The 14,492-nt window shown below is 44.9% G+C and overlaps 1 protein-coding gene across 16 annotated transcripts in view; it reads right to left on the bottom strand.

The window, feature by feature from the left end:
* The window catches only part of Ncoa3 (nuclear receptor coactivator 3), a 129,892-nt gene extending 115,611 nt beyond the window's left edge, over nucleotides 1-14,281 (bottom strand). For 10 of the 16 annotated variants that reach the window (XM_063248221.1, XM_063248219.1, XM_063248217.1 and 7 more), the window contains exon 1: nucleotides 357-517. The gene's annotated coding sequence lies outside the window, so the exon portion shown is untranslated. Of the gene's footprint in view, nucleotides 1-198; nucleotides 310-356; nucleotides 518-14,043 lie in introns of those variants that run through there. The other 6 variants (XM_063248209.1, XM_063248211.1, XM_063248208.1 and 3 more) reach the window with 4 other exon arrangements.
* Between the last annotated feature and the right edge of the window lie 211 nt (nucleotides 14,282-14,492).

Raw genomic sequence — 14,492 nt, forward strand, 5'->3', positions numbered from 1 at the left:
CGGCGGGCGACAAAACTTTAGGGATCCGAGGGCAAGGCGGGCCCCTGCAGTCCCCAAACTCCTCGGGTGACCACTCCGCGCGGGCACCCCCACCCAGGCGCCGAAGCCCGCTGCCAGCCAGCCTGGGCTCCCCGGCTCCGCCACCGGGCTTCCCAAAGGCTGAGTGCAAGAAGCTTGGCCCGGACACCCCCAAACTACCTCAGTGCGCCCGGTCCGGCGCGCCCCTCAGCGCCTCTCCAGAGCCCAGAAGCCGCCGGCTCGCGGCAGCTCCGGCGCCTCGCCCTCTTCCCTCCGCCTCGCACTCCACCCCCTTGCCCGCTGCCGCCGCCGCCTCCGCCTCCTTTATCTCCACTCACCGCCTGCCGCCATTTTCCTCACAGCTCAGCTTTAAATCGGAAACTCGCCGCTCAGCCCGCAGCTACCCGCACCACAGACTCAGCCGCGGCCGCGGCCGTCGCTCTGAGGGTCTGAGGAGGCACCGCTGAAGCCGAGGCGCGGGCGCCGCTGGGATATGTAGTCCTGCGGCCACGCCCAGCACTACCGGTCCCAGGGGGCCTTGCGCGCCCAGGCAAGGGTTCCAGTGCTGCTGCTGGGCTTCCGAAGCTCGGCTTCCGCAGCTGAGGTCGTGGCCACGTGGGACCCGCGGGCGGTTCTCGCCCTCACCATCTGCGCGCCTTTGTAAGATCTGAGAGCTGGAATGCAGTCTTCGCCCTGCCCTTAATTTTTTTCATGCTTGCCTTCATCCGGTAATATGTAACACTCATGGCGTGTTGTGTGTGCCAAGCGCAGATCTCCCAGCAGGCACCCTTTAGGAACCATGATCGTTGTCGTTTTTCAGATGAGACAACTGAGGCACCAAATCATGAACCCTGAAACAGGCCTATAAATGCTAAAGCTCCAGGTGAAAGGTTGTTGGGTACCTGTGCGTTCAGTCTTGAACATCATCTCTTGGAATATACTTTTTTTTCCTTTTCTTTTTTAGCGTTTATCAAAAAGCAACTGTACTTCTACATTATGGTGACAAACGAAAACAAAACACCTTGGTTACAAGAATATTAAAATATAAAAATGATAAATCTTACCACTAAATTTACAAGACCTATATTCAGAAAACTGGAAAACATTATAGAGAAATTAAAGATTTCAAGAAACACTCGAAGATAACAATTTTCTTTGAAAATCCAAAAGATTTGAAATCATTGAAACATTTTTGAAAAGAAAAACTTTAGAAAGCTAACATGACATATTTCCAGAATTAATATACATTTGTAATATTTACTGTTTGAGCTTCTCACACTAGGGAGACAATATGATGCTTGCATATATGAGTCTGAATTATTTCACTGATGAGTACGGAGTTCCATCTGTTTACCTATAAGCTTCCAGTTTATCCTTTTTATGGCTGAATAATACTCCAGTGTAGAAAAATTCACATTTTTTTTTTATCCATTCCTTGGTTGATGGGCATTTGGGTTGTTTATAAGATTTTACTGTTATAAACTGTGCTGCTAGGCCAGGTATGGTGGCCCATGCATGTAATCATCGCACTCTGGAGTTTGACACAGTAGGATCACTAAGAATTTGAGGCCAATATAATGAGTTCAAAACCAGCCTGAACTGCACAGCCAGATCCTGTCTCAAAAAAAAATAATAAAAATAAAAATACTGAATCAGTATGATGTGTGTGTGTATATGTGTAACCAAGAATCCAAACTCAGGACCTTTTGATTGCCAGGCAGTTGTGCCACTGAGCTATATGCCCAGCTGAAGTGTCTTGAGTGTGAATAAAATAAAACAATCTGAGTTAGGCATGGTGACTAGGATAATCCCAGCTACTCATGAGCCTGAAGAACAAGAATGGCAACTTTGAGGCCAACTTGAGCAATTTGGTGAGACTCAAAAAATAAAAAAGTCTGTGACAGAACACTTATGCAGTATGCATGAAGCTCTGTATTCAATCCAAGCAAGAGATCTAATCCAGTACTGCAAAAATAAAATAAAAAGCCTAGCATGGTGGCACATGCCTGTAATCTCAGCACTTGGGAGGCTACACAGGAGGATCATTGTGAATTCAAGATCAGCCTGGGCTACAAATTGAGCTCAAGGCCAGCCTGAACTGCACAGCAGTCTCAAAAAGACAAAACTAAATAAATAAATGACCTGAGACTAGCTCCACCATCACCACCTGGACTATTGCATCACCTCCTCAGTGTTCTCTGTCTCCATCTCTCCCCACCGCATCTGTTCTCCACAAGGAAGGAAGCATCCTGGTAAACGGCAAATCAATTCATGTCTCTCCACACAGAACTGGTCCTCAATTCCTGTCCTAATTCACCCACCTTGCTGGGTGTGGCGGTGCATGTCTATGATCCTAGCACTCCAGAGGCTGAGGCAGGAGGATCACTGTGAGTTTGAGGCCAGCCTGGGCTACATAGTGAGTTCAAGGCCACTGTGAACTACATAGTGTGAGATCCTGTTCCAAAAAACAAAACAAAGGAAAGAAGTGGGGGGGGGGGGACCATTTGTCTTCCTCTCAGTACAGTTGCCCAGATCTCCTGGGCCCCTTGGGGCAAACAGGCTTTGCACACCCCAGACTCAGAGACTTTGCACTTACGACTGTTTCTCAGCCTAGAACCACTTTTCAGAAAACCCAGGTAGCTGGCTGCTTCATCTCCCCAGGGCCCACCATGTCTACAAGTCGCGTCCTTGGAGAACTTTCCCTCACTGGACTATTTTAAGTTCTTGCCCACTCAGATCCCAGCTTTCTCATCCTTCTTTCCTGTTTCATTTCCCTTCAAATGTAACTTGAATCATTAGAAACTCCTTTATTTTTTTCAGTACTTAGGATTGAACTAACAGCCTTGCACATGCTAGGCAAAAGTGTACCATAGATAGAGCTACGTCCCAGCCCAAGAACTTTCTTCTTTCATGTTATGTTTGGCTTTTTTGAGACAAAGTCTCACTATATAGTACAGGCTACTTTGTACTCACCTTGTAGACTAGAATGGCCTGAAATTTACAGTGGTCCTCCCTCCCTCAGCCTCCTGCGGGCTAGGATTACAGCACATGTCATACGCTCAATTTTCAATAGAAAGAGTAGCTTCAATGCTGAGCAAGGAAGCACATGCCTGTGGTCCCAGCACTCAGGAGGCTGAGGCAGGAGAATTGCCATGAATTCGGGGACAGCCTGAGCTACACAGTGAGTTCAAGGCCAGCCTGAACTATACAGCCAGACTCTGTCTCTCATAATAATAATAATAATAATAGGGGCTGGGGATTTAGCTCAGCGGCATAAGCACCTGCCTTGCAAGCAGGCGGTCATGAGTTCGATCCCTGGTACCGATAAAAATGAAAAAGACAAAAAAAAAAAAAATAATAATAATAATAATAATAATATTTTAAAATAGTACTACCCTAGGCAAAGATTTTATGAACAAAACTGCAATAGCACAGGAACTATCACAAAGAATCAACAAATAAGGGGCTGGAGATTTAGCTCAGCGGCATAAGCACCTGCCTTGCAAGCAGGCGGTCGTGAGTTCGATCCCCGGTACCGATAAAAATGAAAAAGACAAAAAAAAAAAAAAAAAAAAATCAACAAATAGGATCTTATTCTATTGAAAAGCTTTTGCTCAGCAAGAGAAACCACCAACAGAGTGAAGACACAACTCACAACATGGGAGAAAACATTTGCTGTTCCTCAGACAAAGGATTACTATCGAGAATATATAAAGAACTTGAAAAGATCAGTCCTCCCATATTTAAAGATCCAATCCAAAAATGGGCATCTGAGATAAATATGTGAAAAAATGTTCAACATCATTGGTTATTTGAGGGATGCAAATTAAAGCAACACTGAGATTCCATCTCACTCCAGAAAGAATGGTACTATCAAGAAATCAAGCAATAACAAATGCTGGAGGGGCTGTGAGGAAAAAGGAACCCTTCTCCACTATTGGTGGGAATGCAGACTGGTGCAGCACTGTGGAAATCAGTGTGGAGGTTCCTCAAAAATCTAGGGTCGGAAGTCCCATTTGATCCAGCTATTCCCCTTCTGGGTATCTTCCCAAAAGAGTTAAAAACATCATACCACAGTGATATATGTGCACCTATGTTTATAATAGCATGGTTTTTAATAGACAGATCTTGGAAACAACCTAAATGTCCATCAACTGAGGAATGGATAAAAGAGATGTGGTATTTTTATACAACAGAGTACTATTCAGCCATAAAGAATGATAAACTGCCTACTTTTATAGGTAAATGGATGCACCTTGAGAACATACTCATTAGTGAAATAATTAAGACACACGTGTAAATATATTTTTTCATTAGTGTGACAAAATGAAAGAAAAAACATGCGTATATGTGTGTATATGTGCTGGGGATTTAGCTCAGCGGCATAAGCACCTGCCTTGCAAGCAGGCAGTTGTAAGTTTGATCCCTGGTACCGATAAAAAGAAAAAAAAAAAAAAATATATATATATATATATATATATATATATGTGTATGTACATAAAAAATAGTTAAGATAGTCATACCCCTGATATCTCTGAGTTCAATGAAGAGAAAGGTTTGTGCTGGTACTGTTCAGACAGTTGAATGCAGACCTCCTGTGCTCTCGGTGAACGATTTGGGGATGACAAACGTACACACCATTGTTGCCCCTGATTGAAATGTTTTAAATTAGCCGGGCGTGGTGGCATACACCTGTAATCCCAGCATTCAGGAGGCTGAGGTGGAGGATCATTGAGAGTTCGAGACCAGCCTGGGCTACAAAGTGAGCTCAAGGCCAGCTTGAACTGCATAGCGAGACCCCATCTCAAAAAAAAAAAAAAAAAAAAAAGAAAAGAAAAGAAAAAAGAAATGCATTAAATTTTGGGGCTTTTTTTCTTTTTCTTGTTTTTCTCCATGAAATAAAATGGATTTGGAAATAAATTAAATAAAGTAGTATTAGGGGCTGGGGATTTAGCTCAGTGACATAAGTGCCTGTCTGGCAAGTGCAAGGTCGTGAGTTCAATCCCCAGTATCAAAAAAAATAATAATAATAAAGTGGTACTACTCAGAACTCATAGACATTTTACTTTCTAGACATGGTTCATCCAACCCTTGCACTAACACTAAGAGAAAGTGCTTTGATCATCTCCTTTTTACAGAGGAAAAAAATACAGGCATTGAACAAATTAGTAGCTTGCCCAAAGGAAGGAACCCGGGGCTAGAAATCCGTGTTCTTACTTTCCTTGACTTCCTTTCCACAAGCACATAAACATCGAAGACTTTTAATGTCTCGTGTAACACCCTAGAGGCATTAGTTCAGCGTATGTTCAAAGTCGAGGCCATCACACCCACCCACTCCACCGTGCCATCTTCAGCATGGCTTTCTGTCCTTAGCCACTGCCTCATGGGCACCAAATGGCCACAGCTAAAGCATCACACCGAGTCGCAATCAAGTTCAAACACGGCAAGCAGAAAAATGAAAAAGGGTCAAGAGAAAGGTCATATCTCCCCTCCCTTTTTGTCGTAGTCCTTGTTGTTTTTTTCTGAGACAGGACCTCAGTATGTTGTTCAGGCTGACCTTGAGCTCACTATGTAGTCCAGGCCGGGCTCGAGAGCTCATGGCAATCCTCCTGCCTCAGCCTTCTGAGTGCTGGGACACAGGCATGCATCACAGCCCATACCCCTTTGTTTTGAGAAGAAAAACACTTTCCCGTTTTCTCCCTTTCCCTGATGCTATGCAAATGTTCCCTTACACTTTGTTCCCGGGGAGCACAGAGGTCCTCGGCCATCCTTAGAGGCAAGGGAATCTGGGAATGCATTTGAATGCTATTCCAGCCTGGGGTTTACATTTAAATGAATGGATGAGTAAACGCCCTCCCTCTTGCTGGTGTAGCCCAAGGGCTCTGCTTCTCTGCCTCTGCTCTCACAACCCTCCATACTTTTGCCTTTTATCTTCTGACAATCTAACCTACTGGTTAAAATTGTAGGCTTAGCGGGGCATGGCAGCCCATACTTTTAATCTCAGCATTCAGAAGGATGAGGCACAGATTGTCCAGAGTTGGAAGCCAACCTAGGTCTACATAGCACATTCAAAGGACGCCTGGGCCAGACGTGATGGCACATGCCTGTAATCCCAGAACTTGGGAAGCTGAAGCAGGAGGATCGCTGTGAGTTCTTGGCCAGCCTGAACTACAAAGTGAGTTGAAAGACAGACTGAACTGCATAGGGAGACCCTGTCTCACAAAAACAAAAACAAAAACAAACCAAAAAGAGCAAAGCACACTGTGAACTACCAAGGGGAAAAAAAAATTGTGGGCTTTAGTGCTCACTAATCCTGTTCTGTTTTGAGTGTGTGTGTGTGTGTGTACCAAGAATCAAACTCAGGACCTCAGGCTTACCAGGTAGGCCCTGTGCCATTGAAGTATATCCTCAGCCTTTCTGCTTTGCTATTTATAAAACTGAGTGATAAACAGGGCGTGATGGCACACACCTGTAATTCTGGCATTTAGGAGACTGAGGCAGGAGGATCCTTGCAAGTTTGAGACCAACGTGAGCTACAAAGTGAGCTCAAGTCCAGCCTGAACTGCATAGTGAGACCCTGTCTCAAAAAGACAAAAGAAAAAAAAACCTGCATGATAATGGGTCACTTTTTTACTTTTTGTGCCTCCATTTCCTAACATGTGAACAACAAGCTGGGTGTGGTGGCACATGCCTGTAAACTCAGCACACAGGAAGCTGAGGCAGGAGGATTGCCATGAGTTCGAGCCCATTCTAGGCTCCATAGTGAATTCAAGGCCAGCCTAAACTACATAGTGAGATCCTCTCTCAAAAACAAAAATGTTAACAATCATAATGCTAGCCAGCCATGGTGGTGCACATCTGTAATCCCAGCACTTGGGAGGCTGAGACAGGAAGATTGTTGCAAATTCAAGACCAGCCTGAGCTACAAAATGAGCTCAAGGCCAGCCTGAACTGTATAGCGAGACCCTGCCTCAAAAAGACAAAAAAAAAATAAAAATAAAAAAAAATCATAATACTAATAGCAACAATAATAATATATGCTTCATAGGATACCATAAGGATCTAATGCCTATAACCCCAGTACTGGGAAGGCTGAGGCAGGAGGATTGCCACAGCTTCAGGCCAGCATGGGCAACACAGTGAGTTAAAAGCCAGCTTTGACTACATAGTAAGACTTTCTCAAAATAATAATAATAATAACAGGATCAAATATTACGATATAACAAAAGCCTTAGAATAATGTCAGGCACAAAATTATATGTTCTATAGATGTTAATAATGATTTCATGTGGCGGTTCCAAACTCAGGGTTCACAGGGTTGATAAGCCAAGGGGCAATAACAATTTTCTCCTTTTTCCTCCCATTTTACCTCATTATAGTCATTATACTCTCAAACTTCCCTGCAAGTGAAAATAGATTGTTCCAGTAGATGCCGAAACCCTGTACTGCCTGTCACTCTGAAAATAACCTAAACTGTGAGCTGGCATGGCGCAGCCTCCACCCCCAGGTCTGAACTACTTCAGTCCTAGACTGGCACCCACAGCACACGGCGGCAGGGAACCCAGAGACAGGCGCAGGATGCAATTTGGGGGTCACTGATCACTTTATTACTTTGCTCATAGAGGGGGGAAATTCTTCTGCAAAGAGTCATAATTAAGGCAGATTTTTGCTCCAAAGAGCAGTCTGAGCTTTCAGCACAGAGTAACCTTGTATCTAGGCTCACAGCCGGGTTGAACGACCTGTGATTTTTGTGCCAGGGCTGCCGCAGGCACCAACTCGGATGGGCATTGGAGCTGGCTGCGACAGACCCGTCCTGCCTGTGACCTGCAGATGACTCCACAGCTGGAAGAATTTAAAGGCCAGCCCGTTTCTGGGGTTTTGGTTTTTCTTTCTGAGACTGACGTATTCAGTGTGTGAGCTTGGGGGGATATCATCTACTATCCAGTGTTGAAGTACCCATCACAGGACAGCTCAAATAAGAAAACAGGTGCTCACCAAGCATGGTGGTGTGTGCCTGTCTGTAATCACAGCACTCAGGAGGCTGAGGCAAGAGGATTGCTGTGAGTTCCACACCAGCCCAGGCTACAAAGTGAGTTCAAGGCCAGTCTCAACTGCAGAGTGAAGCCCTGTCTCCAAAAGAAAAAAAAAAGTGCTGACACAGATCTGGAAAATGGGAGCTTTCATTTCTTGCAGGTTGAGGCCCTGAAATGCAGCAGCCTTTTTGAAACACAATTGGGCTATTCTGCATTAAACACGGAGCTGCTGTGCGGTGACACTAAGTGTATTCCACTCCAAAAGAACTGAAAATGTGTCCAGAGCACACATGTGATTCCAGCTACAAAGGAGGCCAAAGCACATTAGAGGTCAGCTGAGGCCATTAATAAGACCATATCTCAAAATTTGTTTCAAAGAGCGTTGGGTGCCAGCTGTGGTGGTGCACACCGGTAATCCCAGGGCTTGGGAGGCTGAGGCAGGAGGAGCACCACAAGTTTGAGGCCACTCTGGACTACATAAAGAGACCCTGCCTCAAAAACAATACCAATGAAAAAAACAGATTTTTCTCATTAGGATGATAAGAACATGCTAAAATTAGATACTACTGATGGTTGTGCAATTCTGAATATGTTAAAAATCAGTGAAGTACACACTTTTAAAAGGTGAATTTTGACCAGTTACAGTGGCACGTACTGGTAATCCCAGCTACTTGGGAGGCTAAATCAGGAGGATCTAGAGTTAGAAACTAGTCTGTGTTACATAGGAAGTTCAAGACAACCTGAACTGTACCTTTGTGAGACCCTGCCTAAAAAACAAACAAACAAAAAAAGATTTTTGGGCAAGTAAATACTATCTCAGTAAAGCTGTTTTTTGTGTTGTTTGTTCTGTTTTTGGAGACAGAGTCTGGCTACGTAGTTTAACCTGGCCTCAAATCCTTGGCTTCAACCTTGTATGTGTGGATTCATATGCAGATATTTGCCTCCCATTTTCTCACTAGTAATATATCATGCAAATGGTTTCCACAAGGAAGGTAAGGGCCTCATTAAAAGCTACCTAGAAAGCTGCCACGAGTATATGGATGTATTATGACTTAGTGTATGTATACATTTTGTCTATTTGTTTAGCTTTTGTTTCTGGAGACAGGGCCTTGCTTTGTAGTTCAGGCTGGCCTTGAATTTCCTACGTGGCCCAGACTGGCCTCAGCTCACAGCCACCCTCTTCCCTCAGTTTTCAGGATGCCAGGATCCCAGGCACGAGCTACCACACTTGGCAACTACTACTTAGCAAACATTCAGCTGTTCCCTTTGTCTATCTCAAAGAAATTTCCTTGTACTTTTCTCTTAAAACGAAATTTTATTTTCTTGGTTGTTGTGAGGATGAATCCAGGGCCAGTCCACTGGCCTCCATTCCTAGCCTTTTTAAAATTTTGAGACAGAGACTTGCTATATTGCCCAGGCTGCCTCCCACTGTCAATCCTCCTCCCATAACTGGGCTTTCAGGTGTGTGCCACCATGCCAAGTTTACAACATAATTTTTTTTTTTTTTGTCTTTTTCCTTTCTATTGGTACCGGGGATTAAACTCATGACTGCCTGCTTGCAAGGCAGGCGCTTATGCCGCTGAGCTAAATCCCCAGCCCCTCAACATAACTTTTTAACAAGTATTACTAAGAAAATATAAACATGGGAAGTTGCCCTCTCTCATTTCTAAAAAAGTTTAGAAATGCCAAGCTTAGGATCTTGTCTTTTTTCTTTCTTTCTTTAGGAGCTTGTCAGATGGAACAGCAGCAGGAACGGAGGAAACCGGGAAGCCCAGTGTTTTGGATCAAGGCGGCTCAGTCTCAGAATGGGAGAATCCCTAAGGCTGGAGGTACCAGTGGGAGATTTGATTCCATGGCAACTTTGAAGCAGGCCAAGTTGCTGCCCAAAAGGCTGGCTAGCGCTTCAGAAGATCACAACACATTTGCTAAATGGAAGGTTGAAACCAGTTCACAGCTGTGGAACTCAATGTCATGGGGTCGCTCATGGTTTTGAAAAATGGTACCTGAGCTGGACATGGTGGCATGTGCCTTTAATCCTAGCATTTGAGAGGCTGAGACAGGAGGATCTGAGTTCAAGGCCAGCCTGGACTACATGGTGAGACATTTCCCCCTCAAAAATAAAATGTACTAGAATATTACCACGTGTCAGAATGAACCTCATATAGGATGCATTAGTTCATAAAATGTTTTATCTCAAGTATACACAGAAACACAAGTGTGAATACGGAATCACAGCATTAAGTCTATTTCTCATTGCAGCAGTCAAAGCTCCGAAGATATTAGCTAGGAGAATAATATTTTTTGGCCTTCACACCCTTATTCATAACCTCAAACCTTTTGGAAGGGAAGGAGGGGGAAAAGATGTAAAAAGAATTAAAATGTGCTACAGGCTGGGGATATTGCTCAATAGCACAGCAGCTTTCTGGTAAGCACAAGGTCCTGAGTTCGAGTCTTGATACCGCACCAAAAAACTGTGTTATGTACGCGTACCAATACCCTGCAATGAATGAATTCATTAGATACTGCAAACACGTACAAATAAAAGTAAAAATTAAGCTGGGCGTGGTGGCACAGGCCTGTAATCCTAGCTCTCAGGAGACTGAGGCAGGAGGATTGTCCTGAGTTCAAGGCCAGTTTGGACTACAAAGTGAGTTCCAGGTGAGCCTCATCACCACGCCGGGCCTTCTTTCCTTCTTTCTATCTTCCTTTCCTTTTCAATTATGTGAAAGAAATACAAGTGGGTCCCTCAGAGCCACTTTCCTCTCTCAGGGTCCGCAGCACTGGCCGGTTTCTTACTTGCATTCAACAGCTGGACGGGTGGGCTTCGATTTGCATCCAGACAGAGGCACCGTGAATTGAAAACATGGCCTTCAGCTGAAAACACCAGAGCTTAGCAGTGCAGTCCAGCGCAGGGCAGGGCCGGCCCTGTGTCCCTGGCAGGCTACTGAGGAGATGGAGCCCAGCTCCCGCCACTTCGGACATCACACCACACCTGGGAGCGGATCAGGGCCCAGCAGGACAGTTGCTTCGGACTGCTTCTCCCTTGCACACCACACGGTAATGTGAGCAGAATCACTGACAGTTGGGGGCCAGCTGCCTTTACAAGGAAACACAGGCACTCACGTTTCTGTGCAGGACTTTCGTGATAGAAAGAATGGCATAGTGCACACACTACATTCCTATATTTTATTTTATTTATTTATTTATTTTTGTCTTTTTGAGACAGGGTCTCATTATGCCATTCAGGCTGGCCTTGAATTCACTTTGTAGCCCAGGCTGGTCTCAAACTCTCAAAATCCTCCTGCCTTAGCCTCCCGATTACAGACATGTGTCACCATGCCCAGATTACTTTCCTGTACTTTGAAACTTAACACAGAGCTGGGCATGGTGGAGCGCGCCTATAATTCCAGCTCTCAGAAGGCTGAGGCAAGAGGATTGCCTAGAGGTCAAGGCCAGCCTGGGGCTACAAAGTGAGTTCAAGGTCAGCCTGAGCTGCATAACCAGATCCTGTCTGAAAAACTTAAATAAACAAACTTCACGTAGCCAGATCTTGCTATACTGTTGTATTGGTTGCACGATGTCCCTTGAGTCTGAATATTTTTAGAAATCAGCTGATTCCAGCCCTGAAATTACAGTTCCTTTTGTTTTCTTTAAATGAATTTGAGTTTTAAAAGTGATGGCAGTGAGCTTATGTAAAAGGATAAACCCTTTTCCAATTATTTAGTAATTAGGGAGTAGGAGCATGCAAGGAGTGGATGCGTTGGGGCTTGCAAGTAATACCCAAGCCAATTTAAGAGTCTACCTATTTAAAAAAAAAACAAAAAACTGGTTTTTACCAATCAAGTGCATTGCAGAGTCTCTTAAGGATAAGTCACTGCACACACAGTCCTGATGTGTGCCCTCCCTCTGTCCCTCCTCAGGAAGGGCAGTGGTCCCTGTCTTTGGTGCCAGATGATTGGCTACTTCTGCCCAGACGGAAGTCTATTTGGGCTGATGCAGGTATGAGCCCAAGGACAGCCAATGCCCAGGCTGCTCAGTGATTTATGAGCTGGCAGGGCACAAAAATATCTGGCCAAACAGGAACCAGGCTGACCAGGCTGACCTGTCCCATCCCCATTTGGGATGAATCAGCTCTTTAAGGAAAAGATTTGAAGTGAAAGGGGATAAAGGATATTTGAGAGGAGGGATGAGCCTGAATATGAAAGAACAGAAACAGCATTTAGAGCTAGGAGGTAGAGAAAAGATACTATAAAAAGAAAATAAGGCGGTCCATTTCCAGCAACACAGTAGATTCGATAACCGGAAACACCCCAACCCCACCGCAAAAACGCCTGGAAATTCTGGGTAAGAGATAACAATTATTATTTCAAATGAAAAACTGAGTTTACAGAAAGAAGGGAAATCCCCAGATGCCAAAAAAACAAAAATAGAACTGAAAACCACGCCAGTAAATGTGAACGGAAGCTGCCAGAAGAGGAGTTCTCAGAAAACCAGGTCTTGGGTGGTAATGCAAATACAAGACCCAGAAATGAGGCACTGGGCTCACACAGCCCGAAATTACAGCAGAGAAACGAGCCTCCTGGAGCCAGGAGCCAACAGATCCAGCAAAGGAGGGGGGTGAGACCCTGGAGCTTCAGTGTGTGTGTGTTCACGCACGTGTGTGTGTCTGGTTTGCACTTCCATCCTCCTGCCTCAGCCTCTCAGAGTGCTGGGAATACAGGCATGCACCACCATGCCCAGATACCACCCCATTTCCTCCGAAACAAGGTTTAATTAGAAAATAGACCCCAGCATAATTTCTTTCAAGGTTGCTTAAAATATACACCCTACTCCAAAATAAACCCCAGGCAAGACCATCAGCCAGATGGGTACATTGAGTGTGTCCCTTGCAACACATGACATACGGGGTGAATTATGACAGTGTTGCAGGAGAGAACATGACTGTATCTGAATATAGATTGTTGTATATGAAAACAGTAATACATCCCCTGAAAAGAAGCCCTATTTGCATCTTTGAGAGTAAAAATTACTGTAATACCTAAGATCTATTCTTTTTTTTTTTTTTTTTTTTTTTTTTTTTGTCTTTTTGAAACAAGGTCTCTCTATGCAGTTCAGGTTGACCTTGAGCTCACTTTGTAGCCTAGGCTGGTCTTGAACTCACAAGGATCCTCCTGCCTCAGCCTCCCGAGTGCTGGGATTACAGGCCTGTGCCATTAAGCCCAACAAGACCTGTTTTTATTTTGGGAGGAAACTGTCATTTGGGTCTAAGCACTCATCAGTAGGCGGTCATTTGGACAGTTTCCACTTTGTGGCTGTACCCTCAAACTTCAGATGTACAATGTTTGGATAATGAGCACCGAGGAGAGGCTGAGGATGCTGCTCAGGGGCAAAGCACTCGCCTCACACGTAGGAGGCTCTGGGTTTCATCTGTAGCACACAAGGAGGAAAAGAGGAGGGAGGAGGGGAAGAAGAAAGAGTGGGGAGGAGGAGGAGAGGAAGAGGAAAAACAGGAGGGGGTGGCCCTTAACCATGCCCTTGAGACCTCTATCCTGGCGGTTGTCGACCCCTACACTGGACGAAGGCCCAGGTGACTTCCTATGAGGACCCTGAGCACTGCCCACCCCTTCCTGGGTAGACAGTTATCTCTTGCAACCAGAAGCTGTGAACTAACAGAGACCACAATATACTCTGAGATACTGTGTAAGACGCAGCCTCTTTGGAAAACAACTTAGCAATTCCTAAACAGGTTAAACTCAGAGGTGCAGCATGGCCAAAAGTTCTCCTCCTAGGCAGGTACCAAGCAAGCTGGAGCACAGGCCCACGCAAAACATGTACAGGAATGTTCCAGGCAGCACACTTTTTTTTTTTTGGTATCAGGGATCAAACTCACAACCTCAGACTTGCCAGGCAGGTGCTTGTGCCGCTGAGCTAAATCTATGCCCCTATTTTGGTCTTTTTAAAGACAGGATTTCATTATATGGTTCAGGCTCACCTTGAACTTACTCTGTAGTCCAGGCTGGCCTCAAACTTCCAGCAATCCTCCTGCGATCCCCTTGCCTCAGCCTTCGGAGTGCTGAGATTACAGGCGTGCACCACCGCACCCACAATGGTCAACACTCTTTATTCTAAGAGTAAAAAATGTGAAAAGGACACCAGTGTCCCTGAGCTGATTAGTAGATAAGCAAAATGTAATATATGCAGAGGCTGGAGGTAGAACTCAAGAGTAGAATGCTCGTCTGATCTGCACAAAGTCCCGGATTCAAAAACCCCACCTGCACAGGAAACATCACAAAGAATCGACATCCGGGGTCTGGTCTTATTAAAAAGCTTTTGCACAGTAAAGGAAACCACCCACAGAGTGAAGAGACAACCCACAGCACGGGGGAAAAAAATTGCCAGCTGTTCCTCAGACAGAGGATTGCTATCTAAAATAGATAAAGA

The sequence above is a fragment of the Cavia porcellus genome, unplaced genomic scaffold (genome assembly GCF_034190915.1).
Source record: "Cavia porcellus strain 051 isolate PalLab524CR breed Dunkin Hartley unplaced genomic scaffold, mCavPor4.1 scaffold_5, whole genome shotgun sequence".
Lineage (NCBI taxonomy): Eukaryota > Metazoa > Chordata > Mammalia > Rodentia > Caviidae > Cavia > Cavia porcellus.